This window comes from Oncorhynchus nerka, linkage group LG28 (assembly GCF_034236695.1).
Source record: "Oncorhynchus nerka isolate Pitt River linkage group LG28, Oner_Uvic_2.0, whole genome shotgun sequence".
Classification (NCBI taxonomy): domain Eukaryota; kingdom Metazoa; phylum Chordata; class Actinopteri; order Salmoniformes; family Salmonidae; genus Oncorhynchus; species Oncorhynchus nerka.
In genome coordinates this window covers 21,832,634-21,852,205 of record NC_088423.1, presented here as the reverse complement: position 1 = coordinate 21,852,205, position 19,572 = coordinate 21,832,634, and the positions used below count along the sequence as shown (strand labels likewise).

The 19,572-nt window shown below is 44.2% G+C and overlaps 1 pseudogene; it reads right to left on the bottom strand.

The window, feature by feature from the left end:
* Positions 1-883: 883 nt before the first annotated feature.
* The window catches only part of LOC115117986 (RNA binding protein fox-1 homolog 3-like), a 215,468-nt pseudogene continuing 196,779 nt past the window's right edge, over positions 884-19,572 (bottom strand).

Here is a 19,572-nt window from a genome sequence, read left to right as displayed (position 1 = left end):
GAAAGAAAGAAAACTATATTTGAAAAACATATTTTATCTGGCACACAGGACAGTATGCGGCTCTGCGATTCTCCTCTCCTGGTGTTCTTGTTCTCATCAAATGTTAAAAGCCTTGGTGAGAAGCGTTCTGACTGATCCAGTAATGATTACACTTATCTGGAGTGAGTCTGTCTGCAGGGCACTGGTGTGTTCCACATAATACCTTCCCCAGTCACTTTGGCCTTGACGTGACCGAAGTCCAGCATTATGGTAGAATAATCGTTTGCTATATTATCATTGTGTAATGTACAACATACATATTGTTACAGAGTACAGTTGGTTTGTTTTTAAAAAAGAACAACATTTACATAAAAAGTCCAAGAGTTTTTGAAGTTACATTCAATAGCTGAACCAAAGGAAGAACAATAAATAGACAAACAGAAATAATGCCACACAATTATAGTATAAATCTCTCGATATGTTCGACAGTGCATTAAGTCCTGCGTCATGAAATCAAATATTGATAAAATTAAAAATTAAAAGCTAATTTAATTCCAAGGGTTGCAGATCACAAATAGATATACTTATATTCATCATTTATAAATGTTTTTTTTCTTACTCAGTAATACAATAAATACAACATTAGTAAATGGCTACAATGGACTTTTTCCCACCATGTCTGACAGCATGTTATTAGTACAATGTTTAAATATAGAAGGATGTCACTCAAGTAGAGTTTGATATAAATAGAAAGGTTTAAAGAGACTTCAATAAAATGGTGTTGGTTGGTTTTGACAGAACCTTTTCTCTCTCTCTCTCTCTCTCTCTCCCTCTCTCTCTCTCTCTCCCTCTCTCTCCCTCTCTCTCTCCCTCTCTCTCTCTCTCTCCCTCTCTCTCTCTCTCCCTCTCTCTCTCTCTCTCTCCTCTCTCTCCCTCGCTCTTTCTCTCTCTCTCTCCCTCTCTCTCTCTCTCTCCCTCTCTCTCTCTCTCCCTCTCCCTCTCAGAATGAGCTGGAGCCCATACCTAAGATGGATGGAGGAGTCAAAGACTACATCCCAAATGGCACCCTATTTCCCACATAATGCACTACTTTTGAACAGTAGTATATAGGGAATAGGTTGCCATTTGGGACGCGTACCAAGTGACGATTGGGAGTGGACAGCTCCCATGTTTCTAATTTGTAGCTCGATCCCCAACCTGCCCACCACCCCCACCCCAACACGATGTACAAAAGAAGTGATTTGTTTACTACACAGCACAGCCACCTCAACCACAACTACACAACAACATGTTTTGGTAGCGACGCCGTGATTCAGGGGCCTGCTGTGGCCGGCAACAGACATGACCTCTTGATACTAACCCCTGACCTTTAACCTCCAACCCGTTGTCCATGTTAACTTTAACTCCACATGCCCCCCTGGACACCTAAATACAATTCAGTGTGTGTTCCCTGGCTTTTTACAGGCTTCTCTGCTTCCTTGCTGAACACACACCTTCTTATTCTTCCATTGACATTGGAGGGGGTCTTTTAGTTCAAGCTACAGAGATACAAAGTGAACTGGAAGCGCAACGTGTAGAGAAGAGCAGTTTTTAAAGTGGAAGGAAGCTCCAAGAGTTTAGCTCCACACTAGAGTTTAAATGTCCCCCATTATATGACATCACTTCTGGTTTTCACTCCCTAACTTTCACCATGACCCACAGAAAGTCATTAATTCTAAACTGCAAGTTAACTGCAGAGGCTGACCTGTAAATGTGGCCCATTAGTGGTCAGAGTTTGTGTGTGATGTCATACGTTTTTTACCCTTTCCATGGAAGACGCAGCCAAGCACTCATTCGCCTGCCATCTGGGGTTGTTGCTACAGCGTCACCACGGTGTTATCATGTCATTACCATGACGTCCATATGAGTCATGCCAGGCAGACAAGCAGTCCCTTACCATCAGCGTCTTGTCCCCCCCCCCCACACACACACCTCCCATTCACCTGAACTTCCCAAAGACACATTATACATCTCTGTTTTTTAGTTTGTTTGTTTTTTTAAGCATACTTATACATTACATATAATAATATATTTACATACATTACTCTTTGCTCTTTTTGGAAATCATAAACTTAAAAAAAGTTTAGAAAAATAAAATAGTTTTATGGTGCCCTTTCTCTTGGTCTCGTCCGCCCAGCAAGGCTTGTCCCAGGGGAAAGCTATATCTCGCTCTGCCCCTAAAACTCCAGGCGCAGTGGTTTAGGCCGTTGTTATGGTGCTTGGCCAAAACATCTTCCATACACTCTCCCCTTTTGAGCCTTGATAGAAGGGATCCTGACAATGTCCTCTCTTTTTGTATTTTTGTTGATTTAGTTTATCTTGTTTTTTTGTGTTCTTTCTTCATCCATGTTGTCATCCTTCTAGTTTTGGTTTTATTTACTAGAATAGAATAGAAAAAACAAACAGGTCAATGTTAATGGATACTTTTTTTTCATATACTGTATACTTTTATATTTAATATTTTTTCAACAGCATATTTTTTCATATATTAAATTCCAAACAGGAGCACCTAAGACATTTAATATATTTTCAAATTATAGGGACAGGTGTAAAGTCAATCACAATCAATACAAAAACAACAAAAAAATCAAATCAAATCAATACAACAATCTAAAAAATATAAACATCAGTAAAATCAGTAATGTTTTAACTTGTTTAACATTTAAAAAAAACATTGACGTTGAGATCATGAGTTAATAAGACTGTGAATAAAAAATACATTACATTACATAATAACTAACAGAGGATTATAAACTGGGTGGTTCGCTGATTGGCTGACAGCAGTGGTGTATACCACGGGTATGACAAAACATGTATTTTTACTGCTCTAATTACGTTGGTAACCAGTTTATAATAGCAATAAGGCACCACAGGGGTTTGTGGTATATGGCCGCGATGCGTTGTGCCTAAGAACAGCCCTTAGCCGTGGTATATTGGCCATATATCACACCCCATCGTGCCTTATTGCTTAAATACCCTATGTGTCATTAACCTGTAACAGGCTAGGAGTTACTACATGCAGCTATGGAGCAATTGCAACTTTTTATGCTCACAATTTCTTGTAATTTTCGTACAATTAAATGAATTAACAGTGGTAAGTACCTTTTAATTGCCTGTACTTACAGTACATAGCAGGTACATTGTAATTAAAGGTTATACCCTATGGCTAGTAATGTTACATACAGTAGGTTATAGGTTACCACTAGGTAATGTAAAGTGCTGTCATAAAAAAACAGTTTTAGAGTTTAGCAGCTAAGAGAGAGAGAGAGAGGAGAGAGAGAAATGGGGATAAACTGCATTACATTCCTGGAGAGGGAGAGTGTTCTGCTGCACACAGCAGGGGTTCTGTTGACGGGCTATAGAACCCCTTCATTTCAGAGAGATGAGCCTCTGGTGTGTCGATCTTCAGAGGGAGAACACAGAGGCCGACTTTAATTTCAGCAGCACTTTGTAGTCCCTCACCCCTCCTACTCCCTGCTCCTCCCGGTCCTCCTGAGAGAGGAACCCAGAAACCAGCACAGCTGTGCCATGGCCTCACCAATCAGCCCCAATAATGCCTCCCTCTTGTCTCCAGTCGTGGACGTTCCCCCGGCCTTACGTGGGAGGGCCCTTAAAGCCCTGCTCCACAAACAAACACAGGAATAAAGACAGCCTTCTGTAGAGGAAGGATGGAACAAAAGAGACAGGGAAGGCGGGATGGAGAGTGAAGAAGAAGAGCGGTGGTGTGAATCCCCCTGGTCGTTGTTGTGGTGAACGCTGCCGGGCCAAGTCTCTCTCTCTCTCTCTCTCTCTCTCTCTCTCGCTCCCCCTCCCTACCTCAGAGAGCAGCGCTGACAAACATATTAATCACCTCGGGCAAATAACTCCCAGAGAAGTTAATGCACTGAGAAGCCTTCGCCGCAGCCCCCCACCCCCTGCCTCTCCTCAGCTCGGCCCACCTGCCTGCCTGTGTGTGTGTGTGTGTGTGTGTGTGTGTGTGTGTGTGTGTGTGTGTGTGTGTGTGTGTGTGTGTGTGTGTGTGTGTGTGTGTGTGTGTGTGCTTCAGTGAAGACTTGAGCTGAGAGCACCAGCTCCTTCTCTCTTCCTGAAAGTGAGAGAATGAGGGAGAGAGAGAGAGAGAGAGAGAGGAAAGAGTGAGTAGAAGTGGTAGAGTCGGCTGAATCATCCGTCGTGTTTCAAAAAGCAAAGCAGAATCACCTTGCGTTACTAATGGCATCAGCATCCTTGAAAGAATAGACGAACGTGAAGCCTGGGGGTGACTTGTTTAAAGACAAAGTATATTGAGTTTGAGGATCAACAGTTAAATATGATATATTCGTTTGATATAAACCTTTGATATCGGGCCGAGATGAATGAGAAACTTTCTCTTTTGTCAAGAGTAACAGTTACATACAGTACAGAGTATTGATAAAGTACAGTAGTGTAGCCTGATACAAGAAGGCTTCTGGGCATATCTGGAAAATACTCACTTTAAACACAGAACAGTAATAACACAGAAGTATAGTAAATACACTGTGATGATGACCACTTCACAGGTGAGTAGATATATAATACACATACAAAAGATCATTTGCAATACATGTGTACATAAACACAGTGTTTGGAGTTTTATTTTGCTTGTAGTTTTTGTAAAATATACTTTTTAAAGAAATCCCCTGACATGTACAACTGCAACATAGTTTGTTTCAAACAGAACAAAGTCGCACAGACAAACCAGTAAAACGTTTGGACACACCCACTCATTCAAGGGCCTTGATGACAGCTTTGCACACTCTTGGCATTCTCTCAACCAGCTTCACCTTGAATGCTTTTCCAACAGTCTTGAAGGAGTTCCCACATATGTTGAGCACTTGTTGGCTGCTTTTCCTTCACTCTGCGGTCCAACTCATCCCAAACCATCTTAATTGGGTTGAGGTAGGGTGATTGTGGAGGCCAGGTCATCTGATGCAGCACTCCATCACTCGCCTTCTTGGTCAAATGGCCCTTACACAGCCTGGAGGTGTGTTGGGTCATTGTCCTGCTGAAAAACAGATGATTGTCCCGCTAAGCGCAAACCAGATGGGATGGCATATCACTGCAGAATGCTGTGGGAGCCATGCTGTTTAAGTGTGCCTTGAATTTGAAATAAATCACCAACATTGTCACCAGCAAAGCAGCCCCACACCATCACACCTCCTCCTCCATGCTTCACGGTGAGAACCACACATGAGGATCAGCACATGTGTATCAGCACATTTGGAGCGAGCGGTCGCATCTGCACTCGGTCCGCAGGTAGTATTACATTTCATTACATTTCATTACATTTCATTATAGTACAACGGTTTGATTTGTCTAATCTTATCAATTTCTTCTTAGCTAGCTACACAGCCGTCTTTGTATCATAGATAATTGCGTAATTATCGTATTTCGTCGTCCTAACGCAGTCTACACTGCCCTGCAGCTAGCCAGCTAGCTAACGTCCACCGTTAGCTAGTCCACCGTCTACCGATTAGCAGCACAACTATTACACTCAACTGAACGACTTGATTAGTGTAGTGTTAGCTAGCTACATAGTTGTCTTTGCTGTCTTCGTACCCAAGATAATTGTGTAGTTTAGAGTGTGTAGTTTTATGTCGTCCTTAACATAGGAGACTCTGCTAGCTAGCCAACAGCTAGCCAACGTCTACCGAACAGAACTTCTGCACTCAACAATCCGGTCGCATTTCGCTTCGCTCCACAGGTAGTATCACATTTTTCATTTCATTTCATTACAGTACAACGGCTTGATTTGTTTGATCGTAGCTAGCTACATAGCTAGCTACACAGCCGTCTTTGTATCAAAGATAATTGTGTAGTCTAGAGCGATTTCCTAGGTTAGTTAGCCAGCTATTGTCGTTCTTTTAACGCAACGTAACGTAATCAACACTGCTAGCTAGCCAGCTAGCCCCGAATAGCAGCACAGTAGAAACTATTACACTCAACGGAACGACTTGATTAGTGTAGTGTCAACAACGCAGCCAATGCCAACTAGCCTACTTAGTCAACAACGCAGCCTCTGCCAGCTAGCCTACTTCAGCAGTACTGTATCATTTTAATCATTTTAGTCAATAAGATTCTTGCTACGTAAGCTTAACTCTCTGAACACTCGTGACGTGTAGTCCACTTGTCATTCCAATCTCCTTTGCATTAGCGTAGCCTCTTGTGTAGCCTGTCAACTATGTGTCTGTCTATCCCTGTTCTCTCCTCTCTGCACAGACCATACAAACGCTCCACACCGCGTGGCCGCGGCCACCCTAATCTGGTGGTCCCAGCGCGCACGACCCACGTGGAGTTCCAGGTCTCCGGTAGCCTCTGGAACTGCCGATCTGCGGCCAACAAGGCAGAGTTCATCTCCGCCTATGTCTCCCTCCAGTCCCTCGACTTCTTGGCACTGACGGAAACATGGATCACCACAGACAACACTGCTACTCCTACTGCTCTCTCTTCGTCTGCCCACGTGTTCTCGCACACCCCGAGAGCTTCTGGTCAGCGGGGTGGTGGCACCGGGATCCTCATCTCTCCCAAGTGGTCTTTCTCTCTTTCTCCCCTTACCCATCTGTCTATCGCCTCCTTTGAATTCCATGCTGTCACAGTTACCAGCCCTTTCAAGCTTAACATCCTTATCATTTATCGCCCTCCAGGTTCCCTCGGAGAGTTCATCAATGAGCTTGATGCCTTGATAAGCTCCTTTCCTGAGGACGGCTCACCTCTCACAGTTCTGGGCGACTTTAACCTCCCCACGCCTACCTTTGACTCATTCCTCTCTGCCTCCTTCTTTCCACTCCTCTCCTCTTTTGACCTCACCCTCTCACCTTCCCCCTACTCACAAGGCAGGAAATACGCTCGACCTCATCTTTACTAGATGCTGTTCTTCCACTAACCTCGTTGCAACTCCCCTCCAAGTCTCCGACCACTACCTTGTATCCTTTTCCCTCTCGCTCTCATCCAACACTTCCCACACTGCCCCTACTCGGATGGTATCGCGCCGTCCCAACCTTCGCTCTCTCTCCCCCGCTACTCTCTCCTCTTCCATCCTATCATCTCTTCCCTCTGCTCAAACCTTCTCCAACCTATCTCCTGATTCTGCCTCCTCAACCCTCCTCTCCTCCCTTTCTGCATCCTTTGACTCTCTATGTCCCCTATCCTCCAGGCCGGCTCGGTCCTCCCCTCCCGCTCCGTGGCTCGACGACTCATTGCGAGCTCACAGAACAGGGCTCCGGGCAGCCGAGCGGAAATGGAGGAAAACTCGCCTCCCTGCGGACCTGACATCCTTTCACTCCCTCCTCTCTACATTTTCCTCTTCTCTCTCTGCTGCTAAAGCCACTTTCTACCACTCTAAATTCCAAGCATCTGCCTCTAACCCTAGGAAGCTCTTTGCAACCTTCTCCTCCCTCCTGAATCCTCCTCCCCCTCCCCCCTCCTCCCTCTCTGCAGATGACTTCGTCAACCATTTTGAAAAGAAGGTCGACGACATCCGATCCTCGTTTGCTAAGTCAAACGACACCGCTGGTTCTGCTCACACTGCCCTACCCTGTGCTCTGACCTCTTTCTCCCCTCTCTCTCCAGATGAAATCTCGCGTCTTGTGACGGCCGGCCGCCCTACAACCTGCCCGCTTGACCCTATCCCCTCCTCTCTTCTCCAGACCATTTCCGGAGACCTCCTCCCTTACCTCACCTCGCTCATCAACTCATCCCTGACCGCTGGCTACGTCCCTTCCGTCTTCAAGAGAGCGAGAGTTGCACCCCTTCTGAAAAAACCTACACTCGATCCCTCCGATGTCAACAACTACAGACCAGTATCCCTTCTTTATTTTCTCTCCAAAACTCTTGAACGTGCCGTCCTTGGCCAGCTCTCCCGCTATCTCTCTCAGAATGACCTTCTTGATCCAAATCAGTCAGGTTTCAAGACTAGTCATTCAACTGAGACTGCTCTTCTCTGTATCACGGAGGCGCTCCGCACTGCTAAAGCTAACTCTCTCTCCTCTGCTCTCATCCTTCTAGACCTATCGGCTGCCTTCGATACTGTGAACCATCAGATCCTCCTCTCCACCCTCTCCGAGTTGGGCATCTCCGGCGCGGCCCACGCTTGGATTGCGTCCTACCTGACAGGTCGCTCCTACCAGGTGGCGTGGCGAGAATCCGTCTCCACACCACGTGCTCTCACCACTGGTGTCCCCCAGGGCTCTGTTCTAGGCCCTCTCCTATTCTCGCTATACACCAAGTCACTTGGCTCTGTCATAACCTCACATGGTCTCTCCTATCATTGCTATGCAGACGACACACAATTAATCTTCTCCTTTCCCCCTTCTGATGACCAGGTGGCGAATCGCATCTCTGCATGTCTGGCAGACATATCCGTGTGGATGACGGATCACCACCTCAAGCTGAACCTCGGCAAGACGGAGCTGCTCTTCCTCCCGGGGAAGGACTGCCCGTTCCATGATCTCGCCATCACGGTTGACAACTCCATTGTGTCCTCCTCCCAGAGCGCTAAGAACCTTGGCGTGATCCTGGACAACACCCTGTCGTTCTCAACTAACATCAAGGCGGTGGCCCGTTCCTGTAGGTTCATGCTCTACAACATCCGCAGAGTACGACCCTGCCTCACACAGGAAGCGGCGCAGGTCCTAATCCAGGCACTTGTCATCTCCCGTCTGGATTACTGCAACTCGCTGTTGGCTGGGCTCCCTGCCTGTGCCATTAAACCCCTACAACTCATCCAGAACGCCGCAGCCCGTCTGGTGTTCAACCTTCCCAAGTTCTCTCACGTCACCCCGCTCCTCCGCTCCCTCCACTGGCTTCCAGTTGAAGCTCGCATCCGCTACAAGACCATGGTGCTTGCCTACGGAGCTGTGAGGGGAACGGCACCTCAGTACCTCCAGGCTCTGATCAGGCCCTACACCCAAACAAGGGCACTGCGTTCATCCACCTCTGGCCTGCTCGCCTCCCTACCACTGAGGAAGTACAGTTCCCGCTCAGCCCAGTCAAAACTGTTCGCTGCTCTGGCCCCCCAATGGTGGAACAAACTCCCTCACGACGCCAGGACAGCGGAGTCAATCACCACCTTCCGGAGACACCTGAAACCCCACCTCTTTAAGGAATACCTAGGATAGGATAAAGTAATCCCTCTCACCCCCTCCCCCTGAAAAGATTTAGATGCACTACTGTTCCACTGGAGGTCATAAGGTGAATGCACCAATTTGTAAGTCGCTCTGGATAAGAGCGTCTGCTAAATGACTTAAATGTAAATGTAATGAGGAGATCATCCGTTCACCTACTCTGCGTCTCACAAAGACACGGCGGTTGGAACCAAAAATCTCAAAGGACCAAAGGATAAATTTCCACCAGTCTAATGTTTGCTCATGTTTCTTGGCCCAAGCAAGTCTCTTCTTCTTATTGGTGTCCTTTAGTAGTGGTTTCTTTGCAATAATTAGACCATGAAGGCCTAATTCACACAGTCTCCTCTGAACAGTTGATGTTGAGATATGTCTGTTCTTGAACTCTGTGAGGTGCAATCTGATGTGCAGTTAATTGCCGATTTCTGAGGCTGATAACTCTAATGAACTTACCCTCTGCAGCAGAGGTAACTCTGGGTCTTCTTTTCCTGTGGCGGAGAGAGAGCCAGTTTCATCATAGCGTTTGATGGTTTTTGCAACTGTACTTGAAGAAATGTTCAAAGTTCTTGAAATTTTCCGGATTGACTGACCTTCACGTCTTAAAGTAATGATGGACTGTAATTTCTCTTTGCTTATTTGAACTGTTCATAATATGGACAAATAGGGCTATCTTCTGTATACCACCCCTACCTTGTAACAACACAACTGACTGGCTCAAATGCATTAAGTTGGAAAGAAATCCCACAAATTAACTACTTTTAACAAGGCACACCTGTTAATTGAAATGCATTCCAGGTGACTACCTCATGAAGCTGGTTGAGAGAATGCCATGAGTGTGCAACGCTGTCATCAAGGCATAGGGTGGCTACTAATATATTTTGATTTGTTTTACACTTTTTTGGTTACGACTCTACATGATTCCATATGTGTTATTTCATAGTTTTGATGTCTTCACTATTATTCTACAATGTAGAACATTTTAAAAATAAAGAAAAACCCTTGAATGAGTAGGTATGTCCAAACTTTTGACTGGTACTGTATATTGAAACGACTCAGCTCTCTGCATCTAGCTAGCTCCACACAATGAAAAATGAACATATCGATTGAATCAAACTAAAGAAGCATACTGGAGATTTTAGATTTCTCTTTCCATGAACATCTGCACCTCAAGTTTGGCTTTTTATTCAAAGGATACGGCAATGAGAGGCCTACAGTCGAGTTTTAAAAAATTTGATCCCACATGGCTCCTTTGACGTTAGCATTGTGGCTCTTCCTAATATCTACCAGAATACTGTCACCTGGTATTCCATTGAGAAAAGCCATCTCTGTTACTTTACATGGGAGAGATAATGATGATTTACGATGCAAATAAACTTCCCAGCCAGAGAGAGTTATATCAATACAAACGGGGACCACTACCTCTGGTGGTGTATGGGCTATGGGCTATGGACATTGACTTGGGTCAGTGGAATGGAATTAAGGTATACATTAATGGATTGTTGTGGAAGAGGGAGAGATTAGCTGAGGGAGCCGATGGCAGCCATTTTGTGGCTGGCCCGTGGCCCGTGGTGCCATCTTACAAATGACTGCATTAACAGAGCCAATTAAAGTGGCAATCATTTAATGGTCGCCTACGCAGCCATGCGAGACCAGGCCTTTTATCACGTCAATCGGCCATAAGGCGGTAAGATTCAGTTAGAGCAGAGTTCTGCAATCTGGCCAGTGGACCGACTCAGCTCCGCTCTCCTCTCAATAAAACATGTCTCATTGTCTCCACTCTCAGCACTGACTGGGCCCTAGGAAGATATAAGATAAGTTATGTCCTTTGAAAACAAATACACTGAATCGCCTAATTTAATCAAATATATCCATTTTAAGTTCATAGTGATAAAAATAGTCTGGGAATCTTTGGGACAAACCGTTAAAAACCAAAATATGGGAATTTGATATTTCGCCTTTTCATAAACTCTTGAAGAAGACATGTTTTCAGGGTGGGGTTCTCTCCTTCATCAGACATCAAGGTGCAGATGGAGGGATGGGGAAAAAAGAGAAAAGAGCAGCATTTTATAGAGCCACGTCCTTCTCTATCTCGCCTCTGCAGTCATACTACCCAGGATGCTTCTCCAAGCGCTCTTGGCGTTTTAGGAGCGTTGTAAAGACGTTTACGACCAAAAGCAACAAACAAAACAAATCAACATCAAATAAAAAAACACTGCTTGAACTCCTCTAGGTTATTTGGACACATTGTATAGACACGCAGAGATAACACACTTCACATCTAGCCATAGACACATAGAATGACATGGTAAGCCATGGTTGGGTCTCAACCAGCACCCTATTCCTTATATAGTGCACTACTTTAGACCAGGGCCCATAGGGAATAGGGTGCCATTTGGGAAGCAAACCATCTCTCCCCTTCTGTAAAACTATCAACAAAAAGGTGAAAGCCTTTTTTAAGTCATGTCCCCACCTTCTAACCCCTATAGGACATGATATACTTTTATAAAAGGAAGAACATTTTATTTTTCATTTTATTTCTCAATTTTCTCAATCTAATAATAATAGATAATAGCAGTATAATCCATTTGATATAGTAATAAATGCTATGCTATAACGCTTTTAATCCTGTAATAACACACAAGTAGTGTAAGATAATGATTATTGGAAAAAAGCACACCTTGTAGAAAACAAACCAAGATAACTTTAACTCTGAAAGAAATGTGTAAAGTGCCATGGAAGAGGTTAGAAATATAGAATACAAGTAAACATACAGTATGCCACACCAGAATATTCCTTACATGAACATATAACAGCAACATCAGAGTTGGTATCCCACTAGCACAGAACAGCTGTTTGTACATGTTAAGGTTATAGGTCTACTCAGAGTGGTCTAGAGCACTCTCTGAAAAGGGTCTTCGAGGAACCCCATGTGCAAAGGTTCAAACCAAAACCTTTTTGCGATGGGAGGGGTTCCATTTTGAACCTTTTTAATAATATATTGTAGCGGTGGCAGCCTATGAGAAAATTGGAGGCAAAATGGAGAACACCATCATGTTCGTGAGAGTCTCCCCTTTCCACAGTGGGGTCATATTAGTTTGTAGCCCGAACGGTTCGGATGGTACAGACCGAAGTTGGCACATCGTCGGTACCAACTTCAGACGTGTCCCATTAGGCTTGTGGGGGTCGTAGAGCAAAACAGAGAACAACATCCTGTTTGTGAGAGTCCCATCTTTCCATAAAGTTAGTAGACCAAACTGTTTTTATGAGAAATGCGATTTTTGGTCTGACAAACAGAGTTGTAGCTCTGCCACTTTCCACTGCAGATGCAGAAGGCCAACATAGGTGAGACTGATATGTTGTGGATTGAGACTGATATCTGTAGACTAAACTGACTGATTTTGATGGGGACTGAGACTGATATCTGTAGACTAAACTGACTGATTTTGATGGGGACTGAGACTGATATCTGTAGACTAAACTGACTGATTTTGATGGGGACTGAGACTGATATCTGTAGACTAAACTGACTGATTTTGATGGGGACTGAGACTGATATCTGTAGATTAAACTGACTGATTTTGATGGGGACTGAGACTGATATCTGTAGATTAAACTGACTGATTTTGATGGGGACTGAGACTGATATCTGTAGATTAAACTGACTGATTTTGATGGGGACTGAGACTGATATCTGTAGTTTAAACTGACTGATTTGGATGGGGACTGAGACTGATATCTGTAGACTAAACTGATTGATTTTGATGGGGACTGAGACTGATATCTGTAGATTAAACTGACTGATTTTGATGGGGACTGAGACTGATATCTGTAGATTAAACTGACTGATTTTGATGGGGACTGAGACTGATATCTGTAGATTAAACTGACTGATTTTGATGGGGACTGAGACTGATATCTGTAGATTAAACTGACTGATTTTGATGGGGACTGAGACTGATATCTGTAGATTAAACTGACTGATTTTGATGGGGACTGAGACTGATATCTGTAGATTAAACTGACTGATTTTGATGGGGACTGAGACTGATATCTGTAGATTAAACTGACTGATTTTGATGGGGACTGAGACTGATATCTGTAGATTAAACTGACTGATTTTGATGGGGACTGAGACTGATATCTGTAGATTAAACTGACTGATTTTGATGGGGACTGAGACTGAAATCTGTAGCTTAAACTGACTGATTTTGATGGGGACTGAGACTGATATCTGTAGATTAAACTGACTGATTTTGATGGGGACTGAGACTGAAATCTGTAGCTTAAACTGACTGATTTTGATGGGGACTGATTTATCATGTAATTAGATTGACACAAGAGTCAAACTCTTGAATAATATTATAGGTTCCTCCAAGAACCCCTCAACTCACCGCAGGTGCAAATATGAAACATCGACTAGCAATGGTTCCTTGAGGAACTCCAGGGTTCCTCGAGTCACCATTAATTCCAAGAGTGATTGAAAATGTTGTATATAAATACTGAAATATTTTCGATGGATATGTAAAACATTTTTTACTGGATATATTTGAGGCGTGAGCCAAGCTTCTGAAAGACGTTTTGACGTTGATGTGCATGTTTGTTTATATGTTTTTCAAAATATATGACTCAATCCTTGAGGCTTGAGGATAAATTGGGTGATGGACAGTACAGTAAGCACAAAAGACAGCCGGACACATGTTCAGAATAATACAAAACAGAACATACAATACTTGGTCAACAATCAGGCTGGTTCCACCAGGCTAATAATATACATCTATGAGTGAGGACTTAAGTGTATGAGAAGTGAATCCTAAGTGTGAAATTGAACAGAACCCCAAGGACATGGGGGGTTAGAATTACATCTCTTCACTTTAAATGGAGAAGAGAGGGAGAAGAGAGAGGTGGGAGAGTAGAGGAGATGCAGTTTATCCAATCCATATTTCACAATGGCCTTCTGATCATTGGGAACAGAAAGGGAGAATAAAGAGAGTCTGGAGAAATAGACAAAACAGCCACAGAGGTGTGTGTATGCCTGTGCTTGTGTGTGGTGGAGTCAGTCTGGTGTATCTTCAAATGAGATCAGTGCTTATTGACTGAGCTCTGTTATCGCTAATCTGTGGAGTAAATTGCCTCGGTAGCTGTTCCTCTATACAGTCTCCTTACTTCTCTCGCGGCCCGCCGCCACTGACTCCCTTCTTTACGATCCCATCACACAACGTGTGTGTGTGTGTGTGTGTGTGTGTGTGTGTGTGTGTGTGTGTGTGTGTGGGGTGGGGGTGGGGGGGACGTCTGTGTGTAGATGAGAATGTACCTGTTTGTCTGTATAAGTGTGCAGGTGTGTGTGTGTGTGTGTGAGGGGAACATGATCAGTGTTGTAAGAGGTTGTGGGACGAGGAGACGCTATTTAATTCTCACAAAGACCTGCTCTCTTTCTTTCTCTCTCTCTCCCTCTCTCTCTCTCCCCCTCTCTCTCTCCCCCTCTCTCTCTCCCCCTCTCTCTCCCCCTCTCCCTCTCCCCCTCTCTCTCCCCCCCCTCTCTCTCTCTCCCCCTCTCCTCCCAGTCTCTCTCTCCCCCTCCCTTCTCCCCCTCTCCTCCCAGTCTCTCTCTCCCCATCTCTCTCTCCCCTCTCCCCCCTCTCTCTCTCTCCCCCCCCCGTCTCTCTTGCCCCCTCTCTTTCTCTCTCTCCCCCTCCTCTCTCTCTCCCTCCTCTCTCCCTCTCTCTCCCCCCCTCTCTCTTGCCTCCCCTCTCTCTTTCTCTCTCCCCCTGCTCTCTTGCCCCCCTCTCTCCCCCTCTCTCTCTCTCTCACCCCCTCTTTCTCTATCCCCCCTCTCTCTCTCTCTCTCTCACCCCCTCTCTCTCTACCCCCACTCTCTCTCTCTCTCTCTCTGCTAGGCCCGGGGAGGGTCCTTACAAACAGAGAGAGTCAATCTCAGAGAAATTAAAGAGAAGAACACAGTCTCAAAAAAATATTTTGTTGTGGTGAGAGATATGGAGAGAGAGATATGGAGAGAGAGATATGGAGAGTGAGAGATATGGAGAGAGAGAGAGATAGATAGGGAGAGAGAGACAAAGAGAGAGAGATATGGAGAGATATGGAGAGAGAGAGAAAGAGAGAGAGATATGGAGAGAGATAAAGAGAGAGATATGGAGAGAGAGAGAACGAGAGAGAGATATGGAGAGAGATGGAGAGAGAGATAGAGAGAGCGATATGAGGAGAGAGAGATATGGAGAGAGACAGATATGGAGAGAGAGATATGGAGAGAGAGAAAGAGAGAGATATGGAGAGAGTGAAAGAGAGAGATGTGGAGAGAGAGACAAAGAGAGAGAGACAAAGAGAGAGAGATATGGAGAGCGAGAGACAAAGAGAGAGATATGGAGAGAGAGACAAAGAGAGAGAGATGGAGAGAGATATGGAGAGAGAAATATGGAGAGAGAGACAAAGAGAGAGCGATATGGAGAGAGAGAGAAAGAGAGAGAGAGATATGGAGAGAGAGATAAAGAGAGAGAGATATGGAGAGAGAGACAAAGAGAGAGAGATATGGAGAGAGATATAGAGAGAGATATGGAGAGAGAGATAGAGAGAGAGGTATGGAGAGAGAGATATGAGGAGAGAGAGATATGGAGAGAGACAAAGGGAGAGAGATATGGAGAGAGAGACAAAGAGAGAGAGAGAAAGAGAGAGATATGGAGAGAGAGACAAAGAGAGAGAGACAAAGAGAGAGAGATATGGAGAGAGAGACAAGGAGAGAGATATGGAGAGAGAGATATGGCAAGAGAGACAAAGAGAGAGAGATATGGAGAGAGAGACAAAGAGAGAGAGAGATATGGAGAGAGAGATAAAGAGAGAGAGATATGGAGAGAGAGACAAAGAGAGAGAGAGATATGGAGAGAGAGACAAAGAGAGAGAGATATGGAGAGAGAGATCAAGAGAGAGAGATGGAGAGAGAGACAAAGAAAGATATGGAGAGAGAGATATGGAGAGAGAGATATGGAGAGAGAGACAAAGAGAGAGATATGGAGAGAGAGATATGGAGAGAGAGATCAAGAGAGAGAAATATGGAGAGAGAGACAAATAAAGATATGGAGAGAGAGATATGGAGAGAGAGAGATATGGAGAGAGAGAGATGTGGAGAGAGAGAGATATGGAGAGAGAGACAAAGAGAGAGAGATATGGAGAGAGAGACAAAGAAAGATATGGAGAGAGAGAGATATGGAGAGAGAGACAAAGAGAGAGAGATATGGAGAGAGACAAAGAGAGAGAGATGGAGAGAGATATGGAGAGAGAGACAAAGAGAGAGATATGGAGAGAGAGACAAAGAGAGAGAGAGATATGCAGAGAGAGATAAAGAGAGAGAGATATGGAGAGAGAGACAAAGAGAGAGAGAGATATGGAGAGAGAGACAAAGAGAGAGAGAGATATGGAGAGAGAGATCAAGAGAGAGAGATATGGAGAGAGAGACAAAGAAAGATATGGAGAGAGAGATATGGAGAGAGAGACAAAGAGAGAGATATGGAGAGAGAGACAAAGAGAGAGAGAGATCAAGAGAGAGAGATATGGAGAGAGAGACAAAGAAAGATATGGAGAGAGAGATATGGAGAGAGAGAGATATGGAGAGAGAGAGATGTGGAGAGAGAGAGAGATATGGAGAGAGAGACAAAGAGAGAGAGAGATATGGAGAGAGAGACAAAGAAAGATATGGAGAGAGAGATATGGAGAGAGAGACAAAGAGAGAGAGATATGGAGAGAGACAAAGAGAGAGAGATATGGAGAGAGAGATAAAGAGAGAGAGATATGGAGAGAGAGACAAAGAGAGAGCGAGCGAGAGAGAGAAAGCGAGAGAAGTTTCACCCAATACCCTCACAGAGCTGAGCTTGGTCAGGTGTGTGAGGTGTAACATCACAAATCGTTCCCCATCCCAAACCTTTTCCCCCTTAACTGTCAGTAGATCCAAGATTGATGCTGGTAGATAGGGATCAATCGATACCAACTACATGGGAGTCTCTTACACTCCCCTCCCGCCTCCCACTTTATCTCAGTAAGACTGAACATCTTCTCTTATGGGAGTCCTAACATCCTTCCTAATGTCAGTCACAAATCTAAAAGCACCTACCTCCCTCTCTCTCTGCCCTCCCACCTATGCACCTAAAATGTCACCCTATTCCCTTTCTAGTGCCATACCTTTGACCAGGGCCCATAGGGTCAAACGGCTCAGTTCAATTGGGATGCACCCGAGGTCTCCGGTAATCAGACTGTCTATATGGGACAGTGTCTGGGACTGGAACACAGCATGCTACCATGCAAGGTAACAACTCAATGGCCTAATCAATACAGTATGTGTGTCTATCTGCCTGTGCTCTTCTCTCTTCCATATCGTACAAGCCTATAGTGTAGTTATTATTCCAGTAAAGAACACTAGCCAATCTCAGGGGACGAGACATGGTAGTCTCAACAAAAACAGAGACACTTTGATCCATTAAAGCAGCAGTGCAGTCAACCACGTGATTTTCCACTTTAAATGTTTTTATATTTCAATTATACTCCACACTCTGAAATTGTGAAAATTATAATAAAGCCCTTTTTGTGTAAAAGCTGCTTGGAAATATAAATGCCTGGAATTTCAGCCTGTTCAGGTGGGATGGAGTTTTTGGCCCAGATCATGCCATCACAATCTGATCTGATTATTCTGACCAATGACCAGTCATATTTTATTTACATATGTATGCTCCTACTTTGAAGGGGTAAGTGGGTCAAGTTTTAGTCTAGATGATCCTATCCACCAATCAGGGCTGTGTATGTCAATATATTTACATTTGTATCAACACGCCCACATGATCAGACTGAGCAAAAGGAGGATCAGGTAAATAAATCATGAAAAATATATTTGGAGTTATTTTAATGAAATAAACACATACAGTGATATATTAGACATACAGTGATGATTTAAAAATTACATTAGAAAGACTGCATGCAGGCTTTAAAAAACAAATGAGTGTGAAGAAGAGAGTTCAGGGCCCTTTCGCTCATCTTAAATCATATATCTATCATTTTAATAACACCACAAGTAACCATCAACATTTCCCTTCAACATCCTCTTTGTTGAATAGTGTTAATTATTCATTTGGGCATGGCGAAAAATGATGACTTGAGATATTTAAGGACTCTTTCTGAAAAGAAAAACTGACCAATGAAAGAATGCACAGCAATATCAACATGAAGTATTATTGCTTATTTTGTAGATACTGTAGCTTATTTGGTAGAGGAAAACGGAAACCATACAAAGTGTCATTGTGTAAAAGAAACGCTGTGTTCCGCTTTAACAGAACATGATGTCATTTTTTTGCATTGTAATTTCCGAAAATGTCCATAATATATCTGCAGTAATAGTGGAAAAAACAAAAAAGATTCCACCTAAAAAAATATTTTTGGTGCATACAAATTGCATTGAAAATGCAGCCTTTCTATTTGACAACAAAAGACGGTCTGGCTTCTGCTGGGAAGCCTCTCTTCCATCACGTGGTCATCTCCTTCTCGAGCACAACCAACAATGGCAGATTGGGGCAAGGGTCAAACATATATAAATCGTTCTGATTGCTGGTTGCAAAACATTTTACGCTCAATTTCCATGTGTGTGTGGAAACAATGTGTTGCAATTTGCCTTTGCTTCCTCAAGGTGCAAGCAAAGTTAGAGTGCTGTACCTTTAAAGCCATTCTGTGGAGATGGGATACTTTCTGCCTCTGGCTCAGCGCCACAATCAATGCTCTCTCTGACACAATGCTGCTGCTGCCCAGGCCACACAGCATTGGCTGCCATAGCTCTCCCAAAGATGGTGGTTAAATAAGATAGTTTACTCAGGCCGTTAACCATTGAATTTTTTTTGTCAAGGTTCCTGTCTGTTTAAGTGGGCATCCCCTCTCTCCCGTGAGCATGCTTTCCTCCATAATATCTGGCATGCTCAAGCGAGAGCGGGTACAGCTGGCTCAGGTCTACTTAGTGTCCCCTCCCCACTCACCCCAGCTGCCCTGTCTGATCTGCTCGACCAACATTTTTTTGCCAGTGTGATGTCTCGCTCTGGGGCACCGCCTCCGTGGGTGGGGGCAATAAGTAGGCCAGAGTGGCCCTGCCCCTATCAGAAGAAATTAGCAAGTTGAGTGTCTTGCTTTCTCTTCTGTCTCTGGCTCTCCTCCACTCCACTACCATACATCACTTCCTCCTGCGCAGAGTTCTACAATACTACTTCCTGTCAGCCATTTTGTTGCAGCTCATGCACCTCTTGATATATAATACAAGCCATTTAACAGATGCTTTTATCCAAAGCAACTTACAGTCATGAGTGCATACATTTCTTTACACATGGGTGGTCACAGGAATCAAACCCACTATCCTGAGGTTGCAAGCACCATAATCTATCAACTGAGC